The following is a 14,371-nucleotide window of genomic DNA, read 5'->3' as shown; positions in this document are numbered from 1 at the left end:
TAGCTGTCTCAGACTTCCTAGATTCTGCTTCGCCTTTCACCTTCGTACAAGCGGTTCGTTAGTGTACCTTTCTAGTTTCACGTGCCAAAATGGCGATGTGATTATGAGAAACGGCGTAGTGGTGGTGATCTGCGGATTGATTTCGACCAGCAGGAGTTACTTAACGTGCATCTGAATCAAAACACAGGTGTGTCCTTTGCATTTCGCCTTTACTGGAAAACTCACAGCCACCATTATGCACTTAAGACCACTGGAAAGCGAAGGCCATCTTTTTTCCTCTCAAACGATGTATTGATTCTGCTCCACCGCTTTCGACAGCTCTCTACATCTAGCGTGATTTTCCACAGCCTCCGGAATCGGAGGCACCTTATATCAGTGTTGCATTGGCTCCGTGATCGGAACACCGTTGACCAAACTGCGATGTGATGTGATGACGTGATCAAGCGACGTGACTTCGTAGTAACGTCATGATGATGTCACAAATGCTGGTGGTCTGTAGCTTCAAAGGACGAAGTCATATCATTAGGATGATTTTTAGCATCACTCGTCCATGCCGCGGGACACGGGACGCCGCCAGACCAGTTTAACCTTTGATGAGTCAGCTATAGTGTTTGACCTTAATACATCCAATGCAACCGAAGAAGTTGAATAGTTGTTTTAAATTTTAGCAGTGTGGCGCCATTTTAAACTTTACCATGCAGCCTGGTTGGGCTGCTGCTGATGATGATGGTGGTGGTGGTGGTGGCGTTCTAAGCGCTATGCCTCATCTCCTCTTTACTCCCACCCTCATCTTCCAGCGGTCGCACGTGCTTGCACCCATCTCTCTGCCTCTGCAAGTGTATAGCTATGTAGTCGATCAACGCTGTCCCCGTTTTCCGAGAGCTTTTCTTTTGTCGGCGCGCGCATTATGCGAACGCCTGAGCAAAGTATAAATGGTCCCCGCTTTGTCATGTCTTCTCTTGTCTCATCGCGCTCGACAGAAAAGCTGACCCGGCCGATCCGCATCTTGACGCCTCTTTTGTCGGCAGCGGCAGGCAAGCCCTCATTTTCCCGACACCGCGCCGCGTCCAGCAGTGCTCCCGTTTAAACGCGCACCGCGGATGTGCTTGACCTGCGCGTGCTCGTGAGCGGACCTGTGAGATGTGCGTATGCCTGTGCCAATGGGAAAAAGTGCGTGCACGTACACGTGACCACTTGTGTGCGTAACAGAGAGAGAAAAAGAACGAGAGTATGCACGTTTCTGCATAGCGAGGGCATGCCTGTGCGAATGTGTGTCGACTGTGAATACGTGGGAGTGTGCTTATGTGTTGACATACGTTTTACTGTGATTCTTTTGCGCATGTGGTTACGGGAGAGTGAAAAAGGATGAAAGCTTGTACGTGTCTGCGTACGTGTGTTTACGTGCATGTGTGTAAGTGCGAAAGAGAGAACACGCATGTTTGTGCGAACATGATGTGTGTGCCTGTGAGCACGCATTATCATTTGAGTATGACGTGTGTGCGTATGTGCATGTGTGTACGTGTGCGTGTGTGTCTTTAGCACACATGCTCGTGTGAATATATGACGTCTGTGTGTGTTCGTACGAATACGACGTGAGAGAGACAGAGAAACTGAGTGCGTACGCAAGTGTTGCGTGTGCGCCGTTCACGAAAGTGGAGCACTGCGCATCTTTGTTTTATTCTTCGTCTTCCTGCTCCTCTTCTTCTTCGTGCGCTTTCACTAAGCCGTCTCCATTGAGAGCGTTGCTCGCATTCGCATTCGCCGCTTCTTTCCGGTGTTCGTGCGTCGTGCATTTACATGGTTGATTCGTTTATTCTTTTGTGTTGTTTCTTTTGTCTTCTTTTATGCAGCACTTGGCAAAGGGGAAGCAAAAGCACGAAGATCGTTCTGTACGCCGGGCCCGCTTTTATAAGACCTTCTGTTACGCGGCAGGGACGTCATGCGGGAGACGTGATGCATTTCACTTGGTGAGAACGTGCGTGAGCTCTCCCATCCTTCTTTCTAGCGGAGCCTAATTTGGCACTTAATGAGTCTAAATTAAAAAAAAAAAGCGGATGATCTCACTGTGCGCAAAATGCCTGCGCCAACCAGGACTGTGCACTTAATCTCTGTTCCTTCCCCAACTGACAGCAGAGCCTCTGAAGCCAGACTTTGACACTGGCGGACACATTTGAAATCTGGGGATATGTGTCCTTCCTCTAAGAGTTCTGAACAGCTCTCCATATATCGTTGTATTAGATAGTAAGTAATGCGTTTGTTCTTGAACGTTTTTTTTCTTAGCGCATGACTGCGCTCAAAAGTTACCCGGTTTGCACATATATCGACATGTCTAATTGCAACAATAAAGAAACGGCATTTAGAGACTTTTGCGACGCATGTCTACAAGGTCGCGCCACGGTGGTCGGGACGGTGGTCGAGACGGAACGAGGAAGAAGACACATAACACGAACACAGCGCTAACTTTCCACAATGCAGTTTGCTTCGAGAATCTACAAGACATATATCCTAACTCTGCGCTTAGCAAGCCCGGTACTCGAAACCAGAACTCGTGTGTCTAAAGCAAATCATCGTGTGACACTCGCATATTCTATTTCTCTCGCTGATATTTCATCAACCCGATAGCGTTAAACAACTCGTTTTGTAGGAATGCTGGCGCCGGCATCGTTGGTTGTGGGCGAGAAGTCATCTTTACGTGACTGAAAAATCGTGGTATAAGCGTACATTGCCATCGGGCGTCAAAACATGGGATTATCATAACGATTTTATAGTTTGATGCTGCTCACCCACTCCAAAGGCACATGCGCTTGTGCAATTTTAAGGCCACGGGGTATGCTTAGCAAGTTCGAAAATAGTTCATACAGTAAGTGTTTGGAGTATGCACTGGGAACAGAATATCACTATCGCGTTCAACTCTTAAAGGCGAAGCGTACGTGTCCCCCTATTCTTTTTTGTTCTATTTCTTGCGCATCCTGGAAGCACTCTACATTGGATACTATGAAAAACCAACAGGCCCACCGTGCAACCTTAGGTAGTTGCAGGAATCCTTGTTATTAGTGCGAAAGCCATACTTCTCCAAACACGAGAATTTCACTGTCGGCGTCGGCGTACCGCTTCGGGGACTAGTGGAACGAGAAGTGATCACTTCGTCATGACGTCACCATATTACGTTACGATGACGCCACATATTGCCAAAATTTGAAACGTCATTATAACGTCATCATGCCGTCGTAGTGGCGTAACTTCGCGTGATGACGTCATCACATGTCGCATCGTAGCTTAGCCAAAGTGGTCCGATCGCAGAGGCAAAGTAAAACTGGGTCAAGAGCCTCCGATCGTCGAGCCAGTGCGAAACCACGTTAGCTGCAGAAAGCTTTCGAAGGGTGGCGGGGAACTGTACCGAGGTCGTCTGAAGGGTAGAAAAATGTCTTCAGCCTTCGACTTGTCTAGTGTAATTGCATAAGAGACTACGCGAGTTTTTTTTTTCTCGAGGCAAGAATACAATATATTTCGGCGTTCAGCTACAGACGCAAAAAAAATATATGCGAAGGCCACTGCGGTGTCTCGGCATTTACGGTGCTCCACTGCTGATCCGAAAGACACATGCAGGTTCGGATACCGACCGCAAAGGTCTTGATGCAGCCGAAATGCAGTGCGATGTCAGTGCACGTTTGAGAACGCCAGAAGGTCGAGATTATGAGTAGCCGGCTGCCACGGGGTCCATCATTGCCCGATTTGCTTCTGTACCAACCAGCCCATGGTGCAAATGTTCAATGCACCGGACTGTTTACGAAACGTGTAGCGACGAACTTAAAATGTCGCTTGCATCCTCCTCCCCGACGCACTCTCTCACTCACTCACTCACTCAACACACTATGTCTCGCTCACTTAACTCGCACTCATTCACCCTCTCACTCACTGTCACTCCCTCTCGCACTCACCCTCTCGCGCCCTTTCTCACTCATTTACCCACTCAATCGCTTTGATTCTCTCTCTCACTCTCTCACCCTCTACCCTCCTCTCTCACTCGTCCTCTCATTCACTCTCTTTCACTCTCTCTCTCAATCACTCGCTTACCCATTCACTGTACCTTATTATCGTTGCATTTCTTTTTGCTGACTTGACGAATACTTGTGACGCTCTTACTTTGCCTGTCACACCTGACCGCTTAGGCGGGACAACAGGATGGTGACAAGAGCAATATGCCACGTCAGCTGCAGCGTTCTCTGTTACAGCCTGTGTCCACTAGCAGGTTACGATGAACGGGCACTCATACTAAACGAGCACCCCGTACACCATCATGACCAGCGTTTAGGGAGACCATACGTACCAGCCAAAAATGAGTAGAGTGAGTAGCCGCCACGCGTCGTTGGGTAACAGATGAACAAACGGCATACGACGATGGCGAATTTTTCAGCGCGACACAAGAATCCTCGGTGATCACCAGACGCAAACGGATGTCACATGGGACGACGTAGCTGGAAACAAATCGTTACTGGGCTCGTTTAGAGCCCGACGCGTATAACCAACATGCCGGCAAGTGCCTGTTAAAGTTTGAAGCGTGACACGCTCTTCGCTTATGGTTTCGAAAAGAAAGGGAAGGTCTAAAAACAAATGTGATGTCCAGTAGACAGCTTCGGCAAGCAAGGAGGAAGGGCCGGATGTTCTCGGCTTACGACAAAGCATCCCCTGTGCGTTAACACGAAAGAAGGAATTTTTTTGTAGTGCGAGTCGAAACACGAAACAGGAAGAGATGGAGTGACAGAACAGAGCGCCACTAACAAGATGTCGTTGCTAGTATCGCTCTGTTTCGTATTTCGCCTCGAACTACAAAAAATCATTTCACATTGCAACGCTCGCTTACCATGAAAGCGCTGTTGACGTTCTTGCGGGCCACGAGCATTGGCGAAACTTTCTAAATAGAGTAATGTATGAGTATGTGTGCGCGTGTTGCTGTATGTCCTGTCGTGAGTTTTTCATAATCATCACGCAGCATGATTATAATCATACGCAGCTTATGTCAGGCGAGTATAGCAGGGCATTTCCGACATTTATCAAGTCAATTCTTTTTGTTTCTCCAGGACGCAGAATCGCTGCGAGGATAAGTCTGCACCTCGCCAGCTAGAGATGACGTGAGCCGAACAGAAACGCTATGTATGACGTTACGCAAGTGCCATGCGATTAAAAGCAAATGCAGGGCTCTGCTTGGCGTTGCATGTAAGTCGTTGCTTCGCCACTGTCAGCAGTTGTCGCGTGTCCCTATGGGACGTTAGTGCGTCGTGCCACGTCGCGGTTCCGGCTATCTTGGAAGTATCACCACTGCCAGAGCCAGGACCGACAGTGATGTGGCTGTCTATTGATCACGTCACACTTGCCATTTCCGAACACGTCACACGAACCCTAACTGCCTAGGTGGCGGTGGTGGTGGTGACCCAGAGCGCAACAACTGAGACGAAGAGGATAAGAAGAAGTATACACCCAAGGCGCTGGTTTATGTTTATTTTCTCCAGAAACGGGAGCAGATATACGCGGCACAGAAGAAGAAAACAACAAGGAAACAACAAAGAAAAAGAGATGAAAAGCATGTTATAAATCAGCGCGAAGTAAAGCTTAGCTATTCACCACTTATCTACACGTGCTCTGGATGCTATAAGGCAGGACGGCCAAACAAGGACACCAGAAAAAAATGTCACACACTGAGACACAATATGAAGTTGTATGCGAGAAAATGTTGGCGTTTGTGGTGTTTTTGATTATTTCTGGTGTGCATGTTTGCACACCCTACGTTTTAGAATGGATCTGCCCATCGCATCACTTGGTTCTCGGCACACACAGGAGATGACTTGCTGCCGGGTAGCCAGAACCCCGATGAGATCACCCACCGTCGTGTTCGAGAACTCACGAAATGACAGGAACGGTTCCGCACTTTTTTCTTCATTTTTTCCCCTTCAAGAACCTCTAAGAGAACTCACGAACGGCGATGGAGGTGGGACGACCTCGACGGGTTCGGAGACGACTGAGCACAATGACCCTCTCCTTACGTTTCACAAAATTATGGCCTATTACAGAGCGGAACGGCGAAGTTTCCATCTGCCCATACAAAACTGGGTAGAGCACAATCTTGTACGCTCAGGATGCTACAGACATGTCCGCACCCATCGAGATGCTTCCTTAGCAGTTTCCACACAGAGATATATCCTCATTGCCTAGACTGCGAGGAAGATTTCTGTACTTTAGCCCACATGCTCACGCAGTTCCCTGTCTTCCAGGAGTTCCACAACAGAGAAGACTGGGAGAAGGCCCTCACGAGCTCCAATCTAGAAGACCCGTCCTAGGCAGTCCAGAGGGCCCATGAGAGAGCGGAGAGGAATATCTCTCTGTAAAGCCCACAACAAGTCAGGTTTATTAACAAGATTTGCAGAAGGGAAACAAAAAACGTGCCATACAAAAGAACGGCGTTGCGCAAGCCCGCGTGGCAAGAACGTTATTCCCAATCGGCTATTTCGGCAGCTACCGGTGCACGAATAGCAGTCCATTCATCATCAGCTGCAGTCCTGGGCCGTGCGGACAAAAGAGACCTGGCCATAGCCGACGGGGCCGCGCGCGCCTTTCATTCGACGCGTCTTCTGCTACCTCGCGGACAGGAATCAAAGAAACACGCCGGCGCGAACAGAAAGCGGCGGCGGTGGTCAGCAATTTCTCGAAACGGTGATGCTATAGCGAGGAAGGAATCGATGAGAGACAGAGAGAAAAGAGGAAGGAGAGAAGGTGGGGAGCGAAACGGCGACGAGCAGCACAAACAATGGAGAAACGACCTTGGGCCAATCGTCGCTCTTCTTGCGTCCGGAACAAGAAAGGAGAGGAGGCCACGAAGCCGTTCTGCCTCCTCTTGACGCCGCTCTGCTACGTAGGCAGCTTTAAATAAGGAGTCCGACGTTGTAAAGAGAAGCGAGATCCTGGAGTCAAATTGAGCGCGTCCACCTGTATGTCAAAAAGAAGAAAATGCTCCTTGTTGAGTTTGGAGGAGGCATGCCTCACCCGCTGCGCCAGGTTCCTGAAGTGCGGCTGCGTGTTCTCACATATATATATTTTTTTTCTCTGTCTGGACGCGCGTTCGGGTTACCTTCCTCGGTTGGCGGATCTTCTTCAAAAGAGCTTTCACTTGTTTTCTTGCGTTTCGAGAAGGTGGCAGGACGGGAACAGGAGTGAGACGCAGTCAAATAGGAACGGCGCACACCCCCAGGGTCCGTGTACAGAGATGCCGGGTACGTCCGAAGCAAGAAGGTCACGCGTGCGACAACTGCGCGATAGCTTGCGATCCAAGTAATATTTTTGGAGCGCTAGCTGCTTTACATACTGATGTCAGTACGACTGTATCGTACCATACGTTCTCGGCATGTAGCAATTTTAGCATGCAGTGCAGCCATTTTCGGTGGAGCCTTTCGTGTCCGTGATCCATAGTAACGCCTGTGGGCATCGTAAAACAGGTATGCACCACAACCACTTGGTAAATACCACTTCTCAGTACCGCTCCAATACAAATGAAAAAAAAATAAAGACTACAATCAACCCAACAAACGGTTATCTATCACCAGCAATGTGAATCCCGCATCACACAACTTCCACTATAAATAAATAAGGCAACAGGTACGTAGCCCAACAAATGACGCACTGGTTATTACAGTCACAGAACTATTTTGTGATTATAAGAGGGGTTGTCTGTACTGCTACCTCAAACCTTAAAAAATAGTGTGTATTAAAGAGCAGTCGTATGTGGGAACATCTTAAGCGAAAGCGTATTAGTAAACACGTGAATAAATGTGGTATGGTCAGAAGGGATAAAACTGTACTGCCACCTCAAAGCTTAATAAATATAGTGTTAAAAAAGGACACCGGTACACCATATCTGATTGATTTGCAAAACGTAGAGATGTGTTAGCCTGACGAAGGGAATGCTTCCAGCCTCGCTGTTTAGAGGTGTCCTCGAAGCGGAAATGGTTGAATTTTAGTCTGCGGGGCGCTGTATCAGCCACCATCATAATATCATCGCGTTACTACCGTGTGTAGTCGGTTACTCTTGCGGGTACAATGTTTACCGGTCATGGTAACATGAAACGATGATATTAGAAATCACGAGATGACATCACCATATGACGTAATCATCACACCACAGATAATCAATATTTGGGACGTCCTCAAGACGTCATCGCGTTGTGTCACATAGAGGGATCTCGCGTCACGCCGTCATCACATGACATCATCGCTTGCCCACAAGTGGGCCGCGATCACGCAGGCAGTGCAAAATCAGGTCAGGGGCGAAAGCTTGCAATGTCTCCGATCCAGGAGGCAATGCGAAACCAGCTTAGGTGCGAAAAGCTTGTGGAAGGGGGGGGGGGGCAGGAGGACCATTGAATGCATCGACAGCGAAAAAGAAGATCAATGGCTTTTGACTTCAGGCCATCTGAGGCGAATGCATAAGAAAGTTAGGATGAATGGATGGATGCGAAACTTTATCGCAAGTACTGAGGTGCACTACTCAATTCGCAGTGGGCCGTTCCCAGGTCCGGACAGTCAAAGCAAGCCTGAACGCCACATCATGAGGCCTCTGTACTTAAGTCCGTAGATTTTTCTCTTCTACCTAAGTACCGGCAATTGCCTCCTCTCAGCGCTCTCTCTCACACTCAGCCAGCGTCTATAAGTGACTTATAAGTGACTTTTGAAAGGGAAAAGGAAGAAACAAGCGCAGTTCCTTTACTGCCTCTCTCTCAATGGAGGGCACCTCCACAGTTCTGCGCAGGGGGATGGGGGTAAGGAAAGATTAAAAAAGGATAGGGAGGAATGGAAGGTATAAAGATAGAGAGAGGAGCAGGAGGAGAGTGAGGCGCAGGGACAGCCCCATACGGAAGTAAGGAGAAGGTAGGATAGATGGACGCGGTCGCAGAAGTCCGAGGACGGGCACTACTCAGCGAGAGTTCTGGTCGGCGTCAGGAGATGGCTATAGGGTGAGCCAGTCGGCCAGAGCTGCGCTGTCGTCGGAGATCGCGCGGGCACAACCGGTCGGCACGAAATCCAGTGAGCTGCCGCGATTTTCTTTCCAACTTGGAAGTTTTACAGAGCCACGAATGCCTAAATGCATTAGCCGCGCATCCTTCAGCGGACGTGAAGTGCCTTTCTCCCCCGGTCAGTGCTCCGTCGGTAGTGAGTGGGGCACTCGTTTCACCAGGTGCTGGCTAAGAGTTTGGAAGAACATTGCTGTCGAAATCGAGTGTTAGTTAATGAGATTCGTCGATAGCACTTCAATAGTTTTCGGTACGTAACAATAGTAAAAAATCTAGGGACTTTACTCTGGATTTGATTCCCGACATCGGGGCTCTTGATAGCGCAGGGAGATTGGTTTTTTACTTCTTCGCCACGTGAACAGCTTATTGCGCGCGGTAACTTCAGATGATCAAAGGGGCCAATAAAAAACGATAGCGTCATGACGACGGGAACGTTATGGTAGTACTAGCAAATCACTCTATCGTAATACCGAAATTACTTCTCCTGACGCGATTTATGAGTCAGAAAATTTACGAAAATTGCACATGACCATGCCTCCACGAGTTGGTCGCACCAACTCACCGTGATGTTATACATACTGCTGTCCGCTAGGGCCTACGCAATTTTTTTTCTCGGCAGACGTTGATTATACTGCGTCCTATAAGGAAGCGAGAAGAAAAAAACATACCAACTTTCGCGAGGTTTAGGGAACGAAATATAGCCAACATAGGAAAAAAATCTCTATATAGGTGACGTCACACTAATATCGAGGTGCAGAGGATTATTCGTGACATTAGTAGCAGGACAGACTTTTTTTAATTGAGGGTATTCAAGGGTATTAGGGGGAGGGGCGGGTAGGCTTCTTATTGTGCAGTATACCTGGCTGGCCAGTGCGGAGCGCCGGACTTATTCAAGGAGTTCAACTTGGCGTTCCCGACCCTTATTTGCAAGCCAGACCTGTCACTATCTCTCAAATAGTTTACTAGTTAAAAAATGAAATTAATCTTTTCCTTTGATGACGTGAGAGGGAAACGTTAAAAACGACAGTGTTCAAAACAAAAGCTCACATAGTTCATTATGCACTCGCCTAAGATGACTTGAAGGCGGCAGACGTTTTCTTCCATGCCGTCTCTGTCAGTGTAATTACCCATCCCCATCTTTCAGCCACTTCACAGCTTTTGCCCTTAACGTGTCCTTTTGCATGGCTTCCTGGATTGGAGGCATGACAAGCTTCGTGCACGTTACCTAGTTTTACACGGCTTCTGAAATCGACCCAATTTCGCACGAACAAAGAAGTCATGTGATGACGACGTCATGTAACGGCACAGTGACGTTATGTTGGAGTTAAAATTTTGGTGATTTATGAAGTCACGTGGTGACATCATCACCTAAAGATGATTCTTTTATATCATTCATGTTGACGCCACTGATGCCGACGGACAAATTTCGCGTATGGTGAGACATAAGTCCTTTGCCTTGAAAGGTATCAGTCTTAACTGATGAGTAATTTTATTAAGTACCTCTTTCAAACGATACGACAAAGGTATAAAGACAATGTTATAACAGTTGACTTCATCCTCCTATGTGATCGGTCCACTCCCTTTTATGAGAGCCAACGTCTGTGTCGAGCACATAGTTTCCTATAAATACACTAGTTGAAACTCTGGTGATAGTGTTTATGAGAGCTGTAACGTATACGGCGCTTCAGCGAACATGGGAATGATGGGTAGTACACGGATTTGTCTAATCTTCGTACTTCCGGCTTCGTTTGCCTTCGCGTGGCCTGCATCTGCTTTTGTCACTAAACAAAAATCAGCAAACGTTCTGCAGGTTCACTTCGCTGCCTTAACCTTTTGGGCTCACCATTTCAAATCGGGTCACGAAGTTCACAGCAGTTCGTTCTTTCATTCGAAGCACAGCAATACACGAAGCTACAAGGGCGTTCGAGGTCCGCAAGCAAGAAGGCTAAGCAAATCCTGGTATATCCCATCATTCCCAAGGTCGTTGAATGATCGCAGTGCCAGAGTCTCCTCTACTTAATTAAAAAAAAACACGATGGTGTCGAGGTCTCATGATGCTGACGTATTTCTTTCCACCTTTTTCGCGGTTTCCACGGCAACCACTGTGCCTCTTCTTTTCTCACGCCATGCTCGTCCATCGCCCGCGGTCTTCTCAGATCACCGGTCGCCAGAGAGGAGATGCGGTTCGGTTCTCTCCGGTCGCCGGCCGACTCCCGACCGCGGCGTGTTCTCGCCCAGCCGTTCTTCATGGTCAACCACGTGACGCTCTCGTGAACACGCTAGAGACAACCTGCTTTGCGTCGGGCACGGTTCAGGTCTCGCCTGTCCTCCCCCACCCTCCATCCGTTGCAGGAACCGATTCGGTCACTTGTTACAGCACGCGCGCAATCCTGCACTACGCCTGTCGTCGTGCACTTGTGTTCTACCCGCTACAGGACGGTCGCTCGCCTTCTTCGAGAGTTCGTTGTCTTTGTCGGGCAGAAACCGTGACCGGCTTCGGAGAGCAAACCTGTGCATTCGAATATGTCGTAGAGAGCGCGTGGGTTAGATAGATAGATAGATAGATAGATAGATAGATAGATAGATAGATAGATAGATAGACAGACAGACAGACAGACAGACAGACAGACAGACAGACAGACAGACAGACAGACAGACAGACAGACAGACAGATAGATAGATAGATAGGATAGATAGATAGATAGATAGATAGATAGATAGATAGATAGATAGATAGATAGATAGATAGATAGATATAGATAGATAGATAGATAGATAGATACACGACATCGGCAACGAGAGAGCATCAGGTTGTTCTCGCCCCCATTACAATGAGGAAGAGGAAGTCACGCTTTGCTTCAAGGGCCAAACAATAGATGTGATAACAACGCATTGGAACGTCACGTTAAAAAATGGCTAACAGCTCGAATTTCGCAGCGTGCTACTCTGGCACAATGGTCACACAAAAAGCACACAAGACGAGCATGAAGTATCAACTAGCACTGTTGTCATTCAAGAGCCCTAGTAAAAGGCGCCTACCGCGGTTTACACACTGCAATAGGTCTATGCGGCTCTGTGATTAGCCTTCCGCATGCAGGAGAGACCAGGTGGCGCAGATATACGTCGGCATAGTCGCCCAGCAGCCCGTACTCAAGATAGCAGCTTGATTCCGTGGTGGTGCAAAAGCATTACAACGCAGACACAAGTGTTCGATTGATTGATTTATATGTGGGGATTAGCGTCATAAAACCACATATGATTATGAGAGACGCAATAGTGGAGGACTCCGGAAATTGAGACCAGCTCGTGTGGTTCTTTAACGTGGACTCAAATCTGAGCACACGGGCCTACAGCATTATCGCCTCCATCAAAAATGCAGCCGCTGCCACCGGGATTCGATCCCGCAACCGGCGGGTGAGCAGCCAGAACACTAAATTACTTTAGCCACTAGACGACCGCGGCAGGGCAACTAGTGTTCGAAGGCCCCCGCTTCGCCACAGTGCTGGCAAGTGTTCGAAGTATTGCTTGCTCGCTTACGCATGTATAATCGTTAGTGGTAAGAGCTGGAGCACTGAAATTAGCTTTCATATGTCACAGCGAGTAAGCGCGCAGTTTATAAACACCAAGATATCCATGATACCAAATGCCCAAATCAAAAGATAAATCTATAGCGATTGAATATGCCGTTCTCATATCAGTAAACTACATGTACGTACTGACTGTATAAACATGAATTTGGTATTGGAGCTAATATTGCTCGCGACAGCATACATGCAACAGTACAATTTTGTATGGGCCTTTGTAGAATTAAGTTCACGCGCAATGCACTTTCGTGCCGCAAATGAAGTTGTACAATTTACAAGACAAGATCGGTATACACGTCAGCTCTACAGTGAACCTCAACCAGCTAAGAGCGATGCGCCGTACACCTGCCCATAGAGCTACAAATGTTGGAAGCAGTTGCCCATTGTGTTACGGGGAAAAAAGAAGCATGCCACGGTGTCCACGCCATGCCGCCACAGCTCTCTTCGATGGCCGTTTCATCACCGTCATGTTTCATCGTCGCCGAAGTTCGCCTGTCGGGTGCGATCATTCGAACGTGAAGAAGAAGTCCCGCCTTCCTTCACTCTCTGAGACTGCCACGCAGCGAGGCATGAGTGTGACGGCTGTGCAACGTTGTTCGGCGTTCGTCGCTCCGCAGCCTCCCCTTGCGCCGATGTTGTGGACAACACCGTGACGAGCGGCTGCTCGTAAGCAACGCTCTCTTCCCGCATCGCCTCCTCTGTATCCTCATTTTCGTTCCGCTCGCTATGCCTGCTCACTACCCGACTTAATAGCGGTACTATCACTACAGGCCGTGTACGTGCTCTCGGCGTCAACGACCGCGAACTAACAGCATATTCCCCGGCAATCCATGCTTACATCTCACGCGATCGCTGGGCTTCGGCCATTCCGTATCCTTTACTCGTTGACACGGCTGTGCATCTCGTGCTGCTTGCGCAGGTCTTTCGCGAAGTTGCCCGCGGCTTGCATTTGTGCATATGTAATGCGGGTTGTGCGCAGTTGGATCTACTCGAAGAGGCAAAGGGGGGGGGGGGATTAGAAATCAACACTGCAAGGAGACGCGTTCGCGAAGCCGTTGCGTGTTGCACGCGTACAGACGTAGGCTATCAATTTTGGGAACGCTGTCATCTCGTGAAGGCAGCATTTCGTTTGCTTGGTTCTTGAGAAGAGCTGAATAGGCTGAGCTATGCATACAATGAATTGAGTTTGTCGCGCGTGTTTGATGTTCTCCTCGATGTAATGGCATATAAAGGTATTCGGCACCTCTAGCGAACGGACGTCGGCCTTGGAGGAACGTACCTGTGCGCAAACGAAGTCGGTTTTTACGCCGATTAGGCTGAATCGCAGAATGTCATTCGGTATAATTGAGCTCACCGGATGGAGCCACGTAAATTTATCAGTAGCCACAAGGTATAATTTTACTTGGTCGTCCCAATGAAGACTGCCTGTAGTCGAAACAGTAAGCTCCAACAACATTGAGAATAAGACACAGAATGTTTTTTATTCGCTAGTACGGTCGTTGGAGGTCATTCAGACAAAAAAAGCTTTCACTCACAAGCTGACTGTGTCGAATCGACTCACGTGGCAGTCACACGTCTTCTGTCGGCATAAAACCTGTCACGTGTGAGTAATATTCACTTGCAGCATTAAAATGTCGCAAAGCAAATGTACGAGGCAAAAACAACGGTAATCTTTCAACGTAAATATTACATTGTTCTTATACCCCAAAACAAACCAACCAATGAACAAAA

The sequence above is a fragment of the Rhipicephalus microplus genome, chromosome 10, assembly GCF_043290135.1.
Source record: "Rhipicephalus microplus isolate Deutch F79 chromosome 10, USDA_Rmic, whole genome shotgun sequence".
Lineage (NCBI taxonomy): Eukaryota > Metazoa > Arthropoda > Arachnida > Ixodida > Ixodidae > Rhipicephalus > Rhipicephalus microplus.
Note: the sequence above shows the minus strand (reverse complement) of the source record.